The following is a 22,020-nucleotide window of genomic DNA, read 5'->3' as shown; positions in this document are numbered from 1 at the left end:
ACTAGAGCTTGATGTATTAGTGGTGGTAGGCTCAGGGGGTTTACCTGGACAGGACTTATCCCCTGGCCTATGGCCTCTATTTTTACACACAAAGCACCAAGGCTTTTTAAATTGTGTAGGTTGAGAAGAAGAGGAAGAATTTGTTTTATCCCCACCCCCTGAAGAGTGTTTAAGATTTGAAGTGGGATCTTTGGTTTTACCCTTATCCCCATGCTTATCTTGAGATTTTTCACCATCTTTCTTCTTAATGTTCTCTTTGTCACCCCCTGTATGAACTTTTCTGTTCACCCTTGTTCTGACCCATTTGTCTGCCTTCTTTCCCAATTCTTGGGGAGAGGTCAGATCAGAGTCCACCAAGTACTGGTGCAACAAATCAGACACACAATTATTAAGAATATGCTCTCTCAGAATCAAGTTATACAGGCTTTCAAAATCAGTAACTTTACTGCCTTGTAACCATCCCTCCAAGGCCTTCACTGAATGGTCAATGAAATCAACCCAGTCTTGTGAAGACTCCTTTTTGGTCTCTCTGAACTTTATCCTGTATTGTTCAGTGGTTAAGCCATAACCATCCAGGAGTGCATTCTTAAGAACTTGGAAATTATTAGCATCATTTTCTTTCACAGTAAGGAGCCTATCCCTACCTTTTCCACTAAATGATAGCCATAGGATAGCAGCCCACTGCCTTTGAGGGACATCCTGTACAACACAGGCCCTCTCAAGTGCAGCAAACCACTTGTTAATGTCATCCCCCTCCTTATAAGGGGGAACTATCTTGTGCAGATTCCTGGAATCATGCTCTTTTACAGGATGACTATGGGGAATACTGCTGCTGCCACCATGGGTTTATAAACCCAACTTCTGTCTTTCCTTCTCTAGTTCAAAAGACTGTCTATCCAAATCCAGCTGTTGCTTTTTAAGCTTCAGTCTGGTTTGTTCCACCCTCAACTTATTGAGTTCCCTCTCTAACATTCTGTCATCAGGGTTGGTGGGAGGGACATTCCTAGATACAGAGGTATGATGGGAATGAACAGAAGGAGACCTGTCCCTTACAGAAGCCACCCTAACAGCTTGGCTGACAGTGTAATGTGAGAGCACATCATCTGGATGATGTGACTCCACCTCAGTACCAACTATGCTAGACTGTCTAGTAATGGGCAGGCTAAGAAGTTTCTTTCCTGAACCTTTTCCTGGGGGAGTCCCTGGATCAGATTGAGAACCATTAGCTACTTTTTCAACAGATGGGGCACTTTTAGCCTTATCTTGTTCTCTAAGCATATTAAGTAACAGTTCCAAGGAAGGATTCTTCCCTACACTCAAACCTCTCTCTATGCAGAGACTCCTTGCTCCTTTCCAGCTAAGGTGATCATATGCAATCTTAGACAGGTCAACATTTTGGCCTGTGCCAGACATTTTTAGAGAGAGTTAAAGTGATAGAAAAAGAGTAAAAAGTTTTCAGAACTTTTTAGAAAGACAGAAAAAAAACTTTTAAAACTTTTAAGAACTTTTTGAAAGTTTAGAAGTACTTTTCAGCACTTTAGAAAAGAGTGAAAAGAGGAAATGCAAAACTTTTTAGCTATGTGTACACACACTGAACTTGTTTTGTATATTTTTCTTTCATGAAAAGTACAATGACAAGAGTGGTAAGTAGTCTCAAGCACTTATCCCACCACTGCACAACCAATGTAGGAGGCTGGACTGGCTTGTAGTGAGTACCAAGGGGTACTTGCACCTTGCACCAGGCCCAGTTATCCCTTATTAGTGTATAGGGTGTCTAGCAGCTTAGGCTGATAGATAATGGTAGCTTAGCAGAGCAGCTTAGGCTGAACTAGGAGACGTGTGAAGCTACTACAGTACCACTTAGTGTCATATGCACAATATCATAAGAAAACACAATACACAGTTATACTAAAAATAAAGGTACTTTATTTTTATGACAATATGCCAAAGTATCTTAGAGTGTACCCTCAGTGAGAGGATAGGAAATATACACAAGATATATGTACACAATACCAAAAATATGCAGTATAGTCTTAGAAAACAGTGCAAACAATGTATAGTTACAATAGGATGCAAAGGGGAAACATAGGGATAGGGGCAACACAAACCATATACTCCAAAAGTGGAATGCGAACCACGAATGGACCCCAAACCTATGTGACCTTGTAGAGGGTCGCTGGGACTATTAGAAAATAGTGAGAGTTAGAAAATTAGCCCTCACCAAGACCCTGAAAAGTGAGTGCAAAGTGCACTAAAGTTCCCCTAAGGACAAAGAAGTCGTGTTAGAGGAATAAGGCAGGAAAGACACAAACCAACAATGCAACAACGCTGGATTTCCAATCTGGGGTACCTATGGAACAAGGGGACCAAGTCCAAAAGTCACAAGCAAGTCGGAGATGGGCAGATGCCCAGGAAATGCCAGCTGCGGGTGCAAAGAAGCTTCTACTGGACAGAAGAAGCTGCGGTTTCTGCAGGAACGCAAAGGGCTAGAGACTTCCCCTTTGGTGGACGGATCCCTCTTGCCTTGTAGAGTCGTGCAGAAGTATTTTCCCGCCAAAAGAACGCCAACAAGCCTTGCTAGCTGCAAATCGTGCGGTTAGCGTTTTTGGACACTGCTGCGGCCCAGGAGGGACCAGGACGTCACAAATTGGACCAGGACAGAGAGGGGACGTCGTGCAAGACAAGGAGCCCTCTCAGTAACAGGTAGCACCCGGAGAAGTGCCAGAAACAGGCACTATAAGGATGTGTGAAATGGTGCTCACCCGAAGTTACACAAAGGAGTCCCACGTCGCCGGAGACCAACTTAGAAAGTCGTGCAATGCAGGTTAGAGTGCCGTGGACCCAGGCTTGGCTGTGCACAAAGGATTTCTGCCGGAAGTGCACAGGGGCCGGAGTAGCTGCAAAAGTCGTGGTTCCCAGCAATGCAGTGTAGCGAGGTGAGGCAAGGACTTACCTCCACCAAACTTGGACTGAAGAGTCACTGGACTGTGGGGGTCACTTGGACAGAGTTGCTGGATTCGAGGGACCTCGCTCGTTTTGCTGAGAGGAGACCCAAGGGACCGGTAATGCAGCTTTTTGGTGCCTGCGGTTGCAGGGGGAAGATTCCGTCAACCCACGGGAGATTTCTTCGGAGCTTCTAGTGCAGAGAGGAGGCAGACTACCCCCACAGCATGCACCGCCAGGAAAACAGTCGAGAAGGCGGCAGGATCAGCGTTACAGAGTTGCAGTAGTCGTCTTTGCTACTATGTTGCAGTTTTGCAGGCTTCCAGCGCGGTCAGTAGTCGATTCCTTGGCAGAAGGTGAAGAGAGAGATGCAGAGGAACTCGGCTGAGCTCTTGCATTCGTTATCTAAAGTTTCCCCAGAGACAGAGACCCTAAATAGCCAGAAAAGAGGGTTTGGCTACTTAGGAGAGAGGATAGGCTACTAACACCTGAAGGAGCCTATCAGAAGGAGTCTCTGACGTCACCTGGTGGCACTGGCCACTCAGAGCAGTCCAGTGTGCCAGCAGCACCTCTGTTTCCAAGATGGCAGAGGTCTGGAGCACACTGGAGGAGCTCTGGACACCTCCCAGGGGAGGTGCAGGTCAGGGGAGTGGTCACTCCCCTTCCCTTTGTCCAGTTTCGTGCCAGAGCAGGGCTAAGGGGTCCCCTGAACCGGTGTAGACTGGCTTATGCAGAATTGGGCACATCTGTGCCCAACAAAGCATTTCCAGAGGCTGGGGGAGGCTACTCCTCCCCTGCCTTCACACCATTTTCCAAAGGGAGAGGGTGTAACACCCTCTCTCAGAGGAAGTCCTTTGTTCTGCCATCCTGGGCCAGGCCTGGCTGGACCCCAGGAGGGCAGATGCCTGTCTGAGGGGTTGGCAGCAGCAGCAGGTAGTGACCTATATGTAGTGCAAGCGTGTAATGGTGTCCCCGCACTCACAAAGTCAGGGGAATTGGCCCTGAACAATGTGGGGGCACCTTGGCTAGTGCCAGGGTGCCCTCACACTAAGTAACTTTGCACCTAACCTTTACTAGGTAAAGGTTAGACATATAGGTGACTTATAAGTTACTTAAGTGCAGTGTAAAATGGCTGTGAAATAACGTGGACGTTATTTCACTCAGGCTGCAGTGGCAGGCCTGTGTAAGAATTGTCAGAGCTCCCTATGGGTGGCAAAAGAAATGCTGCAGCCCATAGGGATCTCCTGGAACCCCAATACCCTGGGTACCTCAGTACCATATACTAGGGAATTATAAGGGTGTTCCAGTAAGCCAATGTAAGTTGGTAAAATTGGTCACTAGCCTGTTACTGACAATTTGAAAGAAATGAGAGAGCATAACCACTGAGGTTCTGATTAGCAGAGCCTCAGTGAGACAGTTAGGCATCACACAGGGAACACATACCTATAGGTCACAAACTTATGAGCACTGGGGTCCTGACTAGCAGGGTCCCAGTGACACATAACAAACATACTGAAAACATAGGGTTTTCACTATGAGCACTGGGCCCTGGCTAGCAGGATCCCAGTGAGACAGTGAAAACACCCTGACATACACTCACAAACAGGCCAAATGTGGGAGTAACAAGGCTAGAAAGAGGCTACTTTCTCACAATTATTGATTCAGTATGGTATTTACACAGCATGCATTCGTGCACGTGCCCTTATGCAATATTCCACTTCCGTCGATATTCCCAGGCAGGTAAAGTTAAACGGCGCATCTGCAGAATGTTCTGGAAGACTCGCTCTCCTAAAGGTGCTTTTAGATAGGGCTGGCCTTTGGTGGTTGCATATGGTTCAGGTTCAAGCAAGCCATCGGCTCCACGGAAATCCCTGACTGTTGAGATATCTGTCTTTAGAGGCTTGAACGCCAAGCTCTTTCAGTTTTTTTTTCAGTAACACTTTCGTGATGGCAGGGTCTTTGGAATAGGACAGGGCCAGGTTGAACTGTTCCTCAGCCTGTGTCAAATAGATGGCCCAACTACTTGTTTTATTTTTGAAAATTACTTTCAAGGCCCCTCTGAGCCTACGTGCCTCTGCCCTGCAGACACTTTGATAAAACTTTATCATATCCATTTTGCACGTTAAGGCCATACCTATTATATCTAATTCCAGATGTAGCCCTGCATTCATTGTTTGTCTGGGGATCTTGAGAATCCTTTTGTAAGCTCTTATCTGGGCATTCTCTAGTGTGGCTGTCAATTTGCTCAGAAATGCCAAATGGCTGTAGGTAATTGCGGGTAGCAATTTTGCTCCCATCACCCTCCTTAATGGCTCAAATGTGGGTGCCTTAAGCCGTGGATGGAGTTTTGCAAATGCATAGGAGATTTTCACTGCTTTGGAAGTCAGTGCCGCTGCCTGGTGTGTTGTTCTCCCCGTATTTGATAGCCAAACCCCCAAGTAGTGATATTTATCTTCCATCTCTGTGCTTAAAGGTCCAAGTTTCCATATTCTGTACAGGTTTTTTGTCTGACAGCTGACGACCAGGACTTTGTTTTTTTCTTTATTTGCTTTTAAGGCATTTATCTAATTGTAGTCATGCAGTATGTCAAGACCCCTTTTGATCCCAATCCGGGTTTGGGCAAGCAAGACCATATTGTCCACATATTGTCCACATTTTGTATTATGGGGAGCACCAATTGCCCCAGCATTGGAGGCAACTCGGCACACAGATCAGCTGTGTATAAGTTAAAGAAAGTGGGGGTGATAACACAGCCCTGTTTTAGGCCTTTGTTGGTAAAATATTCCTGGTCACACGTGTTTTTGTGATTTTTATTCTCACCCAAGTGTCAGAGTATAGGGCCATTATTGAAGCTAGCAATTTCCATGGAATCCCCCAGGACCGTAATTTCTTCCAAAGGATGTGCTGCACCACCCCATCGAAAGCTGCGCTATAATCAATAAAACGTGCAAAGAGTGGTTTAAGTGCTTGTTGCCCAAGATATGAGAGTGCCAGGACATTATCTAACGCAGAGGAGCTAGGTCTAAAGCCTGTTTGATATGGTGGGATAATGCCATTTGCTGAGATCCATTCTTCTAACTCTTGTAGCAAAACCCTTTCAAATGCTTTGTCATCTACGTCCAATAAGGCTATGAGCCTATAGTTTTCAGGGCAGGTAGTACCCCATTTTTTATAAATGGGTTGAAGTATTGAGCCCTTCCAGGCCGCCCGACCCACCGAAAAGTTTAAGCAATCATTAAATAGAGTGATCAGGGGTACATCCCAGTAAGCTTGATCTTCTCTAAAGATATTCCCTGGTAGGCCATTGGGACCAGAAGCCCCATCCCGCCTCATTTTGCCAAGGATCGTTTGCACAGTTTTAATGGTAATAGGAGCAGTTTTTATCATCTAGCTCATCTAATTCATGGAGACCAGCGTTGCAAACTTGATCCCCTGCATATTTTGAGTCCACATAGAGATTTCCCACATGCCTTTCCCAATCGCTGGCAGAGATCACGTTAGTAGTAAGAAAATATAGGGGGGACCCTCCTATAACCAATATCCCAAGGGGGACAGGGCACCGTAACACAGTGAAAAAATATAATTCCCCCACGGGAAAACCAAACCAATCACTCCACACTCACACAATCAAGTTTTATTTCAATAGACTATTGTATATGTCTTTTATTGTCTCCCGTCTTATGAATTTTATTTTGTTTTATTAATGGTTTTGGATTGATGTGTTTGTCTTGTATTGTGTGATTTGGGTTTTTATTCATATTAAATATATACCTTTGATTCCTTTTTTTTTAGACTAATCAATAGAGAGATTCATTGATTGTGTGAGTGTGGAGTGATTGGTTTGGTTTTCCCGTGGGGGAATTATATTTTTTCACAGAGATCACGTTAGTACTTGTTTCCGAATCATAGAGCAATGTGCTGATGTAATCCCCAAATTCTCTACTTTTATTAGATGGCAGCAATGTTACCAGGTGTTTCCACCATTCTTCCGTCTCTTTACCCTTCATTATCCGTAGTGCTTTTTTGTAGTCTTTCCGTGCCAACTTATTTAGTGCATCTGAGGCCGGAGTTTTGATCCTCTTATAGCACCTTTCTGCCTGCCGATAACTCTTTTTATGCTGTAACCATTCATTGAATACTGGCTGCTTATCCACCCTATTCTTTTTGCCCCCAGTTTGTCCGGGAAGCGCAAAGATGAGCTTGGAGATTTTTGAGCACCAGCCCCCATTGATCAGTTATTTAACCAACCCCCTGATGGAAATCTATTGGGCCATTTGCCTGCTTCCATGCCTCATACTTTATTTTGCAGGCAGCAGACCATTTAATGCATTTTGTTAAGGGGCCATCAGTGAGTTTACGGCCACTCGCTTTACACAGGGCATGTCTCATAGCCCCTAGATCAACTTTTGTTACCACCTGGTTATGGTCCCTTTCAGGTCTATGAACCACCTTGTGGCTTAAATACCTGCTCAGGAGTGCTGGGCTTAGAAAGATATAATCAATTGTGGATATATTTCTGAAAGTAGTGATGCACGTGCCTGCTACTAGGTTGCTGCGATCCGTTGTTTTTAAGTCATGTTCATTGAGGAAAGATTCTATGGCCAATCTTGCTGGATCTCAGCAAAGCCCCCCCTTCCTGGCCAAGCTGGCAAATATTAAAATCGCCTGCCAAGACATATTCATGGGCGGGATGTTCGTAGACAAACTCCTTCAGTAGGGCCAGTATAGATTTAGCCATCATCTGTTTCTTTCCTTGGTGGGGGTTAATGTATATGTTTATCACTGTTACCGGGCGCTTTTTTTTTTACATAAGGCTAAGCCATGTATTGTTAACAATAGCATGATGCTTCTAGATTTCTCCCACATTTCTAATTTAATGGCCAGATTTAACTTAACATATGTGGCAAGACCGCCGATACATCTTCCAAACAAGATTTTTTTTGTAGGCAGGCAACTGAAATGTTATAAAGCCCTCTATGGTGAGAGGTTTCTTGGAAACACATAATATCTGCCTCAGTTTCAAAGCTCTTAGTGCTAGCACCGGTTATTAGTGAAGCCAGGCTGGCCATGTTCCAGCTAATTATTTTAATTGCGTTAAGTTCAGATTTCATGGGAGGCCATTTAGAGCTAAATACAATTCTTCGTTTTAGTAGACAGGGCTGCAAGGAGCCAATCCCATCTTTGCGGGCTGCAGGGAGCCAATCCCATCCTTGCCCCCTCATGATATCATGACAGTAATTTAGCCCATCAGAGTGAAACATACCTATATACCTAAGCCCATCCTAGGTGGGCTCACCAGTTTTCATTATCAGATGTATGGTTATTTTTTTCCCTAAGAATAGTGGTTTCATGACTGGAGTTCCCCTCAAGGCACTGGGATTTTCCTTCACCATATGTGATGTTTGGTTACCAGCAGCTAAGACTCGTGGGTACCGTTCTCTGACTTCCTTGCTAATTATTATGCCCCAATTTTCTAGAAGACCTTCATATTCAAAGATTTTATCAATATTACTTTGTACAGACCATATGGTCAATGTAGATTCATTCTTGCTAATCCATGTGAGAGTGCTGAAATTCACCTCTAGTAGTTCTTCCAACATTACGTTTTCAAATGCCGATATAAGATGTAATAAATGTGGGATATTTGATCTGTTGAGAATATCCCATGTCCCCTGGGAAGCATACAATGGGGGGAAGATTATGGTCGGCTGATCTGTGATTTCCTGATGGGTTATGGGCTTTATATTTAATAGCCTAGTGTAGTCATAATCTGGCGCAGGGCTATATTCTATTCGAGGTTGACATCTATTCTCACTGCTCCAAGCCCCCACCTGGCCTAATCTTGATCTTCCTGTGGATTGAGGGCCCCCTCGCCACGCCTTTGCCCAATGAGGTTCAGAAGTGGTGACTGCAAAGATCAGAGGCTGGTCGATTGCATTGTCACTATTACTTTATTCAAACCTAGGCCCCCGTTGATGACAAATGGCATATTATTTGGCTCCCACCCTTCATGCCCAGTGAGTAAGGCACAGGGGTGTAGCTAGGCCCCTGTGCTGTTTCCGTGCTCCCCATGAACTCTTGTTCCATCACATGCACCACCCCTCCAACTTGTGATAGCCACTGCAATTCTGTCAAGCCTAACACCTACTGTGCATGTCACTTTACTAAATTCTATGTTGGAGTCCTCCGTCCCAGGGTGGAGGGTTATGATCTTCTTTGTGAGCCAAAGCAACCTTATTTCTGTTGATTTGAAGTTTAGGCTCTACGTTGAATGAGAGATCTTTCCCCGCTGGGCGAGCGTTCATTGTGGAGGTAGCTGCTGCTATCTGCTTAAAAATAGGATAAGGCTCCAATGTGTCTGGGGAATTACTGATTTGATTGAGTGTTCTCCCAATGTGATTCCATCTAATGTTTTGTTTTATGGCTGCATGTGTTTTTCAGTCTCTTCTGTCTTCTTGACAACGATGGCAGTTAAGAATACCCCATGCTTGACTTGCACAACTGGTTCAAAACTGTCTTCACATTTTTCGCATCTAGACTGCTTTTTCCCACAATGATTGTAGGGGATAGTGGCGGCACCGTCAAGGGAGGCTCATTTTGGGTCTCATTTGGGGCTATCTCCAGGGTTGGCTCTTCTAAACAATTTTTTTCCACTGTGGCAGAGGTGGAAAGTGGGAACACCATGAGAGGGGGGACTGTTTGCGGCTGATATGCAGCTGTCGCCAGATTTTGCAATTCTAGTCTGTTTTTTGCCATGACAATTATGGCGGATATTGTGGGCGCCGTGGAAGGGCGCTCGTTTCTTACACCATGCTCCGTGCTAACCGACCCCTCGGACTTATATGCGGGGGGACTCCCTTTGCAGATGTCCTGCTTCTTGCCTCCAAGAGACATGCAACTAGTTATTTTTTCTGTTGCCCCCACAGGTTAGCAACATTGAATTAAACCAGTTAGAAGCTCTGGCAGTATTGAAAGTTTATCTAAAATTGCTTCCGTATGGCTCCCATCCTCTCCCTTCCCCGTTGGTCTACCCTGGTCCCACCCTTCTAACTTCCCCATTAGCGCGTTCAATTTGTTGTCTAACAGGAGAACATTCTGAGCCATCATGTGGATTAATTCTAGTTGTTGTTAACTTTATTTCGTTAGTAAAAATACCATAAAAGCACATTATACAATACACATTTAAGAAGTATAAGGAGACAATAATAAAAGATCCTCTGACTAAACAGTATTAAAAATAGAACAGTAAAAGTGCAAGATGTGAGAATATAAAAATATAATCAAATATTACAAAAAGGTCGCTGGTATGAAAAGACAATAATATAAAATCCTTTAGCTAGCAGATTTAAAAGACAAGATAAAAATGCAATATATAAAAAATTAAAAATAGAATCAGGTGTTGCAAGGAGGTCACTAAGCAATCCAAAATTTTCTATAAGTGCAACATTTTCGATTGTGTCTTCAAACTTAAGCCTGCTTTAATGTAATACATTGCAAGTTGCCCTGAAACGTTTTGCTCTAATGTGCCAAATTGCATCTAAGAATCTTGCCAATGCACATACCACAGTCCCGTGGGTGTTTGTTTTGTAGATCCTGGCCCATATTTATACTTTTTGACGCTAAACTGCGCTAACGCAGTTTAGCGTCAAAAAGTTTTGCGCCGGCTAACGCCATTCAGCAGCGCCATGCGGGCGCCGTATTTATTGAATGGCGTTAGCCGGCGCAAGCAGACCGGCGCTGCCTGGTGTGCGCGAGAAAAACCACGTACACCAGGCAGCGCCGGCGTAGGGGGAAAATGGCGCATGGGCGTCTTAAAATGGGGCAAGTCAGGTTACGTCGAAAAAATCGTCGTAACCCGACTTGCGCCATTTATTTTCGACGCCCATCCCCCATCAACATGACTCCTATCATTGTAAAGATAGGAGTCATGCCCCCTTGCCCAATGGCCATGCCCAGGGGACTTCTGTCCCCTGGGCATGGTCATTGGGCATAGTGGCATGTAGGGGGGCACAAATCAGGCCCCCCTATGCCACCAAAAATTATTTAAAAAAAATAAAAAAAATACTCACCTGAATGTCCCTGGGGTGGGTCCGTCCAGCCTTGGGTGTCCTCCTGGGGTGGGCAAGGGTGGCAGGGGGGGTCCCTGGGGGCAGGGGAGGGCACTCTGGGCTCATTTTGAGCCCACTTGTCCCTTAACGCCATGCCTGACCCAGGCGTTAAAAAGCGGCGCAAATGCGCCGTTTTTAGCCACGCCCACTCCCGGGCGTCTCTTTTGCCCGGGAGTATAAATACCACGTAAAGGCCTGGGAGTCATTTTTTAGACGGGAACGCCTCCCTTGCATATCATTAACGCAAGGAAGGGGTTCACGCTAAAAAATGACGCACATTCCGGGAACTTTGGCGCTATTCGCCTCTAACGCCATAGTATAAATATGGCGTTAGTTGGCGTTAGTTTAGCGTCGAATTTGCGTCGAAAAAAACGACGCAAATTCGGCGCAACCAGAGTATAAATACGGCCCCCTATGAGCTAGAGGCCGGTTACTGATGCCCATGGATCTGCAGAGTGGTATAATCCATCGGACCCGCTGCTTAGTATAAGCGGGGCAATGGAATAAGACATTGTCAATACATTCAGCAGACCCGCAACCCATTGGACATGAATCTAGATGGTTATCCTGTTGGGACCATCTACAGGTAAAGGTACGTAATGGTAACGATCCCAACCTGAACCTGATGTAAAGTGCACATGCTCGGGGGATAAAATAAAATCCATGTATTTTTCAAATTCATAATGACATTTAACTGATATGAATCTGTCTATCAATCTACAAGAAGGCACCTCGGCTAGCTTTTCTACTTGTAGGTTTAGCCAATATACATTCTTGAGCACCAGATCCTGATCCAGTACAATATTGGTCTGAAAGCAGCTATGTGAGTGATGGAATATAAATTTAGATCCATCCGAATGAGCAGCGTAGGAGAGCTTGCAGGTATTTTTAATAAGGCTTTTATAAATAAATTTTCGGCTCGCTCTAAATCCCTCAGATTGTCATGCCCCCATAGCTCTGCTCCGTACAAAGCCCCCCCTCTAGCTTGTGCTTTATATATTTCTATTGCAGGAGAGATTGCAAATCTAGGGGATCTATTGGCAAACCTCAGAACACCCCCTGAATTCTGTCTCAGTCTCATGTATGCCTTTGATAAATGGGCCTGCCATTTGTGCGTGTCCTCAAGTCTAGCTCCCAGGTAATCAAAGTCAGTGACTCTCTCTAGTGCTTCCTCATCCAAAAGAATGATCTTCCTCATTTTATGTTTTATATCGCCAAAAATCATGTATTTGGTATTGGAAGTATTAACTTCAAGGCCGTGGTCCTTACAGAAGCTCGTAAACTTCTCAAGTAAATTAGCAAGACCGTGGGCAGTTTGTGATAGCAACAGGGTATCATCCGCAAATAGCAAGCACGGAGTCTTTGTCCCACCTAGTTTGGGTGCATCGTTAACACAATCCAGTAAGTAAGGGATGCAAGCGTTAATAAACATTCGAAAAAGTGTGGGAGCCAACACGCATCCCTGCCTCACCCCTCTTTGAATCAGGATCTCTCTTGTTACCTCCCCATTTAGTCCCCATTGGATTTTGGCAAAGCTCTCAGCATATAAATCTTTAATTAAGTTAAATAGAGATCTCGGCATCCCGGCTCTGTCCAATACCTCCCACAATTTACAGCACAGGACCAAATTGAATGCGGATTTAAGGTACACAAAAGCCACAAAAAGGTTCCCTGCATCTAGGTCCACCGTCTTCCATTTGATCGTAAGAAACCTGAATATCTGATCAACTGTACTTATTTTCTGTCTAAAGCCTGCTTGGAGGTCGATAAGGGCTTGGGTCTCTTCTAGCCATTCTTTTACCCTTATCATAACCTGGTAGCAGAATATTTTTTGAAGATTGTTCAAAAGGCTAAGTGGTCGGTAATTCGTCGGGGCGGTCCTATCTCCCTTTTTATAAATGAGTACAATAATGGCTCCCTTCCAGGAGCGGGGATAGTTGTCACTGGCCAGAATAGCATTTGATACCTTATTAACGTACAGGCCCCACATATCGGGGTCAGATCTGAACAAATCGGCAGGTATGCCATCTAACCCAGGAGCTTTTCTAGGTTTTTGGGCTTTTATGGCCATCTTAGTTTCTTTGTGCGTAAAAGGGGTCAAACTGCCTGAAGAAGAGGAGTCCTATACAAATTAAATTCTATTGTTGATGGAAGCGTCAGGCTCACAGTCATACAGCTCACTAAAGTGGCCAACCCAATTTTCAGAAGGAATAGGACAGTCTGGTCTGAAATTTTCATTTCGTCCATTCAAAGCCACCAGGGACCAAAAGCATTTCAAGTGCTTCTCCTTAGCTGCTGACAGCAATTCCTGCCACAATGCCTCTTCCCAATTATTTTTACAGGTCTTTATTGCAGATGCATACTCACACCTAGAACGAGTTATCAAGTGTCTATCTTTAGATTGTATTGCTTTTAACAGGCTACACTTAGCCTCCCTGCATGCTTTGCCAAACCACCTATGCTGGGATCCAACTTCCGAATGATTGTTCTCCCTAACAGTTCTGAAAAAGAGATCTTTCAGGGCAGAAAAAAGATCTGTGTACAAGGCCATAACCTCATTACGGGAGTATGGTCAAGAGCCATCCATTAGTTGATGGGTTGATACTAGGGCACAGGTTTTCCCCACAGTTTATTGGAGCTTTTAAAGGAGTCACCTTTCAGAGCACGCTTGTAGGAGGACACTTTTAAATAGGAGATGGATTCATAATTATTTTGTGAGTCTGTTTTAGTAAAAAGTAACCAATCATATGTCACTAAAACTGGGGCATGATCACTATTATATTGATTGCCTACCCTAATATCTTTGATAGCATGTCATATTCTCACACCAATAACAACATAATCTAATACACTGCTATAAGACCCTCTGAAAAACGAGAGTTTTGCAGGGGAGTTGTTATGCCATTAATTGTGTTTGACCAATTACTTTGTGTTTCACCACTGCCCATATTAGTTGTTCAATGTTCACCAGTAGCACATTACATGTTGTATTCAGTTTAGCTGCCTAATGGCTTTAATGTGGCATTAGACATTACATTGTGTATTTAGGTTGGCGGCCTATTGGCTTTAACGTGGCATTAGACATTACATTCTGTGTTCAGTTTAGCTGCCTATGGGCTTTATCGTGGGGTTTGACATTGCTGTTGAGACATTGCAGATGAGCTGTGTTTTTCCACATGGTAGACCAAGCTGTGTTTTTCGTATTGTGTTCACACCGAACCATAGCGTGATATTTTGGTGTTTTCCTCTCTACTCAGCCTTGGGAAGAAGCAAGGTTTTGGAGACTTGGCCACTCTCCAGCTTGTTCTTTTCCAGCTGTGATTGGAGGAAAGGGCCTGTCAGCAGGTTTTTGCATTATAAGACGGTGTCCCTGGGCAGCAGCAAGGGGGAATTTTCTAAGACTTCAGTCAGGAGCGGACGTCAGCTGCCTGACCACCCGTTTGGGTGGAAAATCTCTTTGTCGCAGTTGAACAGGAGTCATCAACTTGCAGGCATGAGAAAGATGACGAGCAGTGATAGGCCCTACGGTGATGAATTTTGACTTTGATTCTTTGCTTTGAAGTTATGCTATGGTATAATCACATATATTTGCTGTGTACAGTGCAATTGAGAAGTACTTTGATTTATTTTCCTTTCATTGCTGTGACTACTTTTAAACGTGTGCTTCCAACCTACTAATCTCGTCTCTCAGGAACCTCGTGGTGAAGTAATAATAATAAATGTCTTCTTTAAACTCAGAAGTGCATTCCAGAGAAGTTTTGTCAGCTCGGTCATAAGATAAAGGAAAGCAAAACAGGAGGAGTCTGAGGGAAAACGCCCATTTCCTGGACGGAGACCATGTGTTATCATGAAGTCTATGACTTGAAGAGTCCTATTGCTGGACTTGGGCTGTTTTTTCAATGTTCCATGATACATCTTCTAGCTGCGTGATCTCAGAGAATATAGGGTTCGGTTCCAGTGACACATTAAAATCTCCAGCTACAATAATGAAGTGCGATGCTATAAAATCTGACACCAAGGCATTCAGCGTCTGAATAGTTTTAGACAGTTTATTAGGGGGGTCCTCGTCTATTGTAAACATTGACACACAACAAACGGGAACCTTGCTTTTGCAGAATTGATAAGGCCAATATATCATCAGAGTCGCATAAATCTCTCTAATATTGCCCAATTCTAAGTTTCTTATTCATATGATAAGACTCCCCACCGCTCTCCCCGCCGGGGACAGGCTAGCTTCTTTGCAAAATGAGTTGAACCCTTGTCTAAAAACATTGGAAGTAGACCAAGTTTCCTGGAACAGACAAATATCAAGTTCATCAATAAACTCCCCCCAATCGACATCATCTAGTTTGTTGCGAATTCTAGCCAGGCTCCATGTCATAAACTTTGGGATTAGGGTCTCCGGGCCTATAGGGGCTTTCTGGGGGGATAGCAGGATGCATGATCTAACATAATTCTCCCTAGGTGATAATTTATCTGGGGTTGCATCGGGTGCTGGAACCAAACTCCTGGGGGGAGAGAGCTCTAAGACTGGGTCACCTTCTGCCTGCAAGTTAACAATGTGAGAAGATACACTACTGTCCCGAACAACTGGAGAAGGAGTCAGTCAATCAATATCTGTAGCAACAACTGTTTGTACCGGCATCCCTAGGTTGGTCATCTCAATCAGGCAAACATGTTCCTTCTTGTGCACCAAGAGAGGGATCTCTTCAGGAGGAGCTAGAGGTCCATATCTCTCGATTTGGGATCCATGATTCAGGGCAAGAAAATTCCTCCTCAATGGGGGATAATTTACAGGCCAACAGCTTTTAAAGCAGACGTTTGAACCGTTTTGCAGGGGGATTTCATGTCTCCATAGATAATAAGCCCCTTACCAGCTTGGGGGTAGACTGCACTAGCTTTATTGTGTCCCAGTGACCCACCCTCTCTGTATGGCACTGCGTCGATATTACATCTGAATGGATAATGGAACCACATTGTCTAGTGTGCCGTATCCAGTAATTGACCTTGTTTATAAGTGAGGCACTATCTTCATGTGCATTGGGTGGTAATGGAGGAACTTTACACATGAGAATTGGATAACAGCTACCTGAGGACTTGAAGGAAGCTTGCACAGTAGTGGGTTCCCATGCCATTTTGGCACATGGTCGAGGAATAGGTGGAGCACAGGGATGACTCTTTGTACCAAGCGGTCTAATAGGACTAGTCTGCGAACCTCTATTGCCCTGGTCAAGATTGCTATTAAGACAAGTTACACTCTTCTTCCTAGCACTAGATTGTTTTGCAGAAGTGGTGATGGTATTTGACTCATGCATGGGTATGGTTTACCTCACCAAGCTATTGGAGCGAAAGAAGGTTAAAACTTCTGTCATTATTGCCTTCAATTCTTTTACCTCTTCTTTTAGACCAATAATAAGGGCGGCCAGTTCCTCCTGGGGGTAAGCTGTAATGGGATGATGACTTATAGATCGTGGGCTTTAGGGTAGGATTTCCCTGTTCATGTGCTTGGTCCTGTGGTTCCAGCAGGAGGAAGCGATTAGTGCAGGGAATATCGTGTACAGTCACACTGCCTAAAGAAGGAGTCTCTGTGCTTGAATGAGATTAACATAATCCCCTAGATTTTATGTTTAGTCCATCAGTCTGTACTGGTGACATCACTGATGGAAGAATTTTCTTTGCCCTTGGATCTAGCTGTTAAAAAAGGGGTAAGAGAACCATTTTCCAGTCTTTTCTGGGGGTCCTTCTTCTTTTTGCACAACATGGATTCCACCTCCTTGATCAGGGTATCTATTTTGTCAGTTACGCAGCTTGAGGAAATGTGCGGCATTTGTGTAGCTTAGGAATTTTAGTTTGGGTGGGCTTCCTTTTGCTTTGCACTTCCATATTTAAGCAGCCTTGCGCTGCGAGGATATCTGCGGAGCGGGACTAAAAGCGCCAGGCAGCAGCAAGTAGCAAGAATAACTCCTCCCTTAAAGCTAAGAGGGATTGCCCGGCCCGGCCTCAGTTGGTCTCAGACGGGCGCGTTGCGGGACGATGCGATGCGCTTTAGGTGCTCGCGTTCCTGGCTCCGTCCCCACACAGCAGCAGACTGGATCCTGGGACAAGGAGTCCCCTCAGGCAGCACCTCAGATCTTCACCCGCGTTGCGGGACGATGCAATGCGCTTTAGGTGCTCACGTTCCTGGCTCTGCCCCCACAAAGCAGCAGACGGGATCCTGGGACAAGGAGTCCCCTCCAGGCAGCACCTCAGATCTTCACCCGCGTTGCAGGACGACGCGATGCGCTTTAGGCCCTTGCGTTCCTGGCTCCGCCCCCACACAGCAGCAGCTCTGAACAACAAATGGCAACTCATACATTGGGATAAGTGCACATTCTAATTGTATATTCTTGACAAATATATGAGTGCTCATACACTAAAACACATTGTTGCCATGATTTGTGAGACTGGGTTGCTGAAAAGCATACCCGTTTTGGAAATCAGAAACAAAACAGTGGAGCACACCCAAAATAGTTAATATATCTTCACTTTAGAAGTAACAATATCTACTAAGTCAAATACAAAAACATGGTATATAACACTATAATAACATTTCCTGAATGGTGTTAGTGGACATCATCCGACAGAAATAAACATAAACAAACAAAATTGTCCACAAACAATATTATCCAAAAAAATAAACAAATTTAAAACATCAACATATATATTTTTTATCCACAAAAATATAGATGTACAGAAAACGAACATAAACATATAGCATAGAAATCCATCAGCCGATGTATTTGACTTAGTATATATTGTTACTTCTAAAGTGAAGATATATTAACTATTTTGGGTGTGCTCCAATGTTTTGTTTCTGACAGCAGCAACTCTAGTTGAATCTCCGTCTTATGGGATTGCCATGTAAGTGCCATGTAAGTGCCTTGACTGCCACCAGCAAGGAGTTATTGATGGTATTTATGATGCAGTCAGTACTGCCCCCTACCTCCTGATCCACATTGGGTGCATGATTTCCTTTTATTTTCACCCCAGGATCTCTTCCAAGATCCTCCTCATAGACTTGTTCTTCGGGGCTTGGGCCTTGCAGGCACCACCCTTCCTGAGTCAATGGGCTTTGTGAAATCTGGGGGACCTACTCGAACCCCCGTTCAGGGGACGATGCGGTCCGACAAGTGTCTATCGGCTCTTGAGCCAGCCAACCTACCAAATGGGATGACCTGCCTGGTGAGTTTCAGCAAATGATTGCCGTCGGCTATCCCTTATATGCACAGCCAACCCACTACATGGCTGTTCAGGCGACCACTACATGGCTGTTCAGGCATCAAAGTTAGTCTCTCTGCTTTAACTTTGTATATTTGAGGGGTGTTGATATTATTGCCAATAATAGATCCAGGGGTACCATACTGCTGATACTTGTTATGTATGACCGTACTACCTCCTATTGTGGTATCCGCCAGCTCTATCAGCTCTCCAATGAGTAAGGCATCAAGACTGCTGTTTGTGCCTGCAGCGCCGCCGGGCTCCTTTTGTGCTTGTTCTGATTGCGTTATTTTACTTGCAGGATCGGTTGGCCGATTGTGCAGGACAATATCGTCCATAGACCTTGGTTGCCCTTGTGAGAGATGGATTCAACTGTTTCCCCCGCAATACCTAGTTTGTTCCTAATTCTTGTGAAATAGTTATGTATGTATGGTTGGTGAATATCTCAAGCCTTTTGCTTCAGGCTCAGCTTTGAGCCCTTCTGGTGCTCCTGGAACTTAGCATTTTTATCTCAGGTCAGATCATTATTGTGCTCCTCGCAGCTGACCAAATCTGTGGGAGCTGTGTATTCTATAGGAATCACTGGTGCTGGATGCTCCTTCTCCCGTGACATAAAGCGCCGGTAACATGCCAGATCAATTGGGTTAGGGGGGCTATTATGACAACAGAGCTTTTTATTTCCTTTTTTGGCATAATAGGTTTACTGCTCAGGCCCAAAACCTTGGGGTGCTCTGTTGCCTCATGCGATCTTCTCTGTCACCTTGGTTTGCTACGTTCCTTGTGTGTAAATTTTTTTTAAAAATAAATCTATGTGCCAGCTTCCAATTGTCACCAAAGATCCTGTGGACCCTTTGCTCTCTCAGGCCCTTGGACTTGGCTTCCTTTGACTGCTTTACCAGCTTCATCTGCGGCCTTTGCTCCCTTTGTAATGTTTGTGACTCAGATTTTGACCTCTGATGTCCTGGAGGGATAAGCGCAGACCACGATCTAATTGATGCTACTGAAGAGCCTGTTGCAGATGCTGGGAAGGAGGTAGAGAAGTACTTGAGGCCGCACCACCTCCTATCCTGATGACTGGGCCTGGTCCGATGTTGTCTTAGAGCCTCAGGTGCTAGTCGCCAATAGGATGCTAATACTGGTTACTTTGAGTCTTGTTTGAGTGCTAGATGCAGTGTGCAGTGTCCAACAGTTGCCAAGGTGATGTTCAGATGCCACGAGCAGGAGAGTACTGAGTGCCTCCACCTTGCTTTATCGCTGCTTCCTTAGGCCAAGGGGGGGCACGAGCACGCTTCCTTCTTCCTTCTACCTTCTCAGGTCTCCAGGTACTCTAACTCTTTTGCTTTAGGGAGTCTGTGGTTATGTCTGTGTCCAGCAAAAGCAATGTTCAGAAGCCACAAGCAGAAAGGAACTAAGCGCCGCCACACCCTCCTGCCACTTGTTGTCACTTGTTCCAGTGCTTGTTCTTGCTCTCCTCCACCTTACTTTGTCGATACTTCCTCAGGCCAGAGGGGAGGAGGGGGCAAGAGCACGCTTGCTTCTCCCTTCCCACGTCCCCAAATGCTCCTAATCACTTGCTTATAGGGAAGCTGTGGCTGTGGCTGAGGCCTTAGCTGTATCTGACAAGGAGCTAGCCCACCTGGTGAACAATAAGCGCACCTGCACCAGGACCAGGCTCCACCCTGTCACTGCTCCTACCTAGGCCTGCTGGAATTTCTTATTGCCTCTGTGCGGATTTGTGTAGTCTTGTGGCGTTTGTGGGTTGTCGGTCGGTCTGTAGTTCCCTCTCGTTGGTGTCACTGGACACCTCCCAATCTAGCTTCCACAGCAACCACAGCACGGAGACACCTCTTCTTGCAGCCACCGATGACATCCGCACACTCCTCGACTGTGGCCACACCGCAGCACTCATACTCCTCAACCTCTTAGCAGCCTTTGACACAGTCTCCCACAGCACCTTATGCGCCAGACTCCACAACACAGGAATCCGCGGAAAAGCCTTTCAATGGATCCACTGCTTCCTTTCCGGAAGAACACAGAGAGTCAGGAACTCACCCTGCACATCCAAACCAACAGAGGTCGGCTGCAGAGTTCCTGAGGGATCTTCCCTGACCCCAACTCTCTTCAACGTCTACATGGGCCCACTTGCAGCCATCATCAGAGGCCATGGAATGAATATCCTGTAATACGCTGATGACACACAACTCATCATAACGCTCACTGAAGACCCAGACAAGGCCAAGAGGAACTTCCACCCAGGAATGGAAGCCGTCGCCGCCTGGATGAGAGAGAGTTGCCTCAAGCTCAACTCAGACAAGACTGAGCTCATCATCTTTGGAAACTCTACTTCAGCTTGGGACGACTCCTGGTGGCCCACATCGCTCAGCACCCCGCCTTTTCCGACTGACCACGCCCGCAACCTGGAATCACCCTAGTCTCTTCCCTATCAATGACGCAACAGGTAAATGCGGTCACCTCCTCCTGATGGCACACCCTCTGCCAACTCCGCAAAATCTTCAAATGGATCCCAGTCGAATGCAGCAAGACAGTCACCCATGCCTTAGTCACAAATCAACCTTGACTACAGCAACATACTCTACGCTGGCACTACAACAAAAAACATCAGGAAACTGCAGCTCATCCAAAATGCCGCCGCCAGACTTGTTCTGAAACTCCCCCGCCAGGAGCATATCTTCCCAGCACCTGAGGACCCTCCATTGGCTCCCGGTGGACAAACAAATCATCTTCAAACTACTCACCCACACCTACAAAACCATTCACAACATTGGACCAGCCTACCTGAACCATTGCATCTCCTTCCATAACCACGCCAGCAGTCACTAACCACCCTCTGCTCTGCCCAGCAGTCACTAACCAACCTCCCACGTATATGGAAAACCACCGCCGAAGGAAGGTCTTTCACCTACCTCACAGCTAAGAGCTGGAACAACCTGCCCATGCACCTCAGACAAAGCCCATCACTCACCATCTTCAGGAAGAAACTCAAGACTGGGCTCTTCGAATGAGGCCTCATGGGTGAGTAATTACTCTTTACAAAAACTGATTCATCGATCTTACATCTGACGATGTGGAGTCTTTCCTGGACACACTCCCATTTGACTTTGGAGACATCCTTCAAGATGAATTATTGTTAAATGATTTGAGTAGTGGCCTTATTCAAAAGTTTTAAAGTTCAATGCCAAATTGCCTTATTGATTTGATTCGCATTTGGCCTGCTGTGCTAGTCATGATTTACATTTTATCTCTTTGAATGTTTTTAACCTAGCTTTAAATTGGATTTTAACCTATTTTTAGCTTAGAGCATTTTAGCTTGGACTCATGCACCCTCTACAGCATGTTAGCATCCTTGTTCCAGCAATGGGAAGGGTGTGGTGAATCTAATTTAGTTTTACTGGGACTCAGGAGATTAGCTTAGCCTTTTGGTTTGAAGGACTGTGCGCCCTTCATCTAGTGACTTTTAACCTACTTAGCATACTCTGTTTTAATCCATTTACTTTAGTATTTCTTTTAAGATGGCTGCCCTTGTTTATGGTTATAGAAATGGTTTGATTTGCATTATAAGTGCCACTCTGTGAAGGCGTCACTATCAGCGTCATGATCAAGAGAGGTAAGTAGGTATTAACATCTTGTCCCTTTCTCACTTACGTGTGACAGGAACATAATGTACACTTGTTGGGGATTGTTTATATGATTG

The sequence above is a fragment of the Pleurodeles waltl genome, chromosome 1_2 (genome assembly GCF_031143425.1).
Source record: "Pleurodeles waltl isolate 20211129_DDA chromosome 1_2, aPleWal1.hap1.20221129, whole genome shotgun sequence".
In the NCBI taxonomy this organism is placed as follows: Eukaryota; Metazoa; Chordata; class Amphibia; order Caudata; family Salamandridae; genus Pleurodeles; species Pleurodeles waltl.
The sequence above is the reverse complement of the archived record's forward strand: the minus strand, read 5'-3'. Positions refer to the sequence as shown.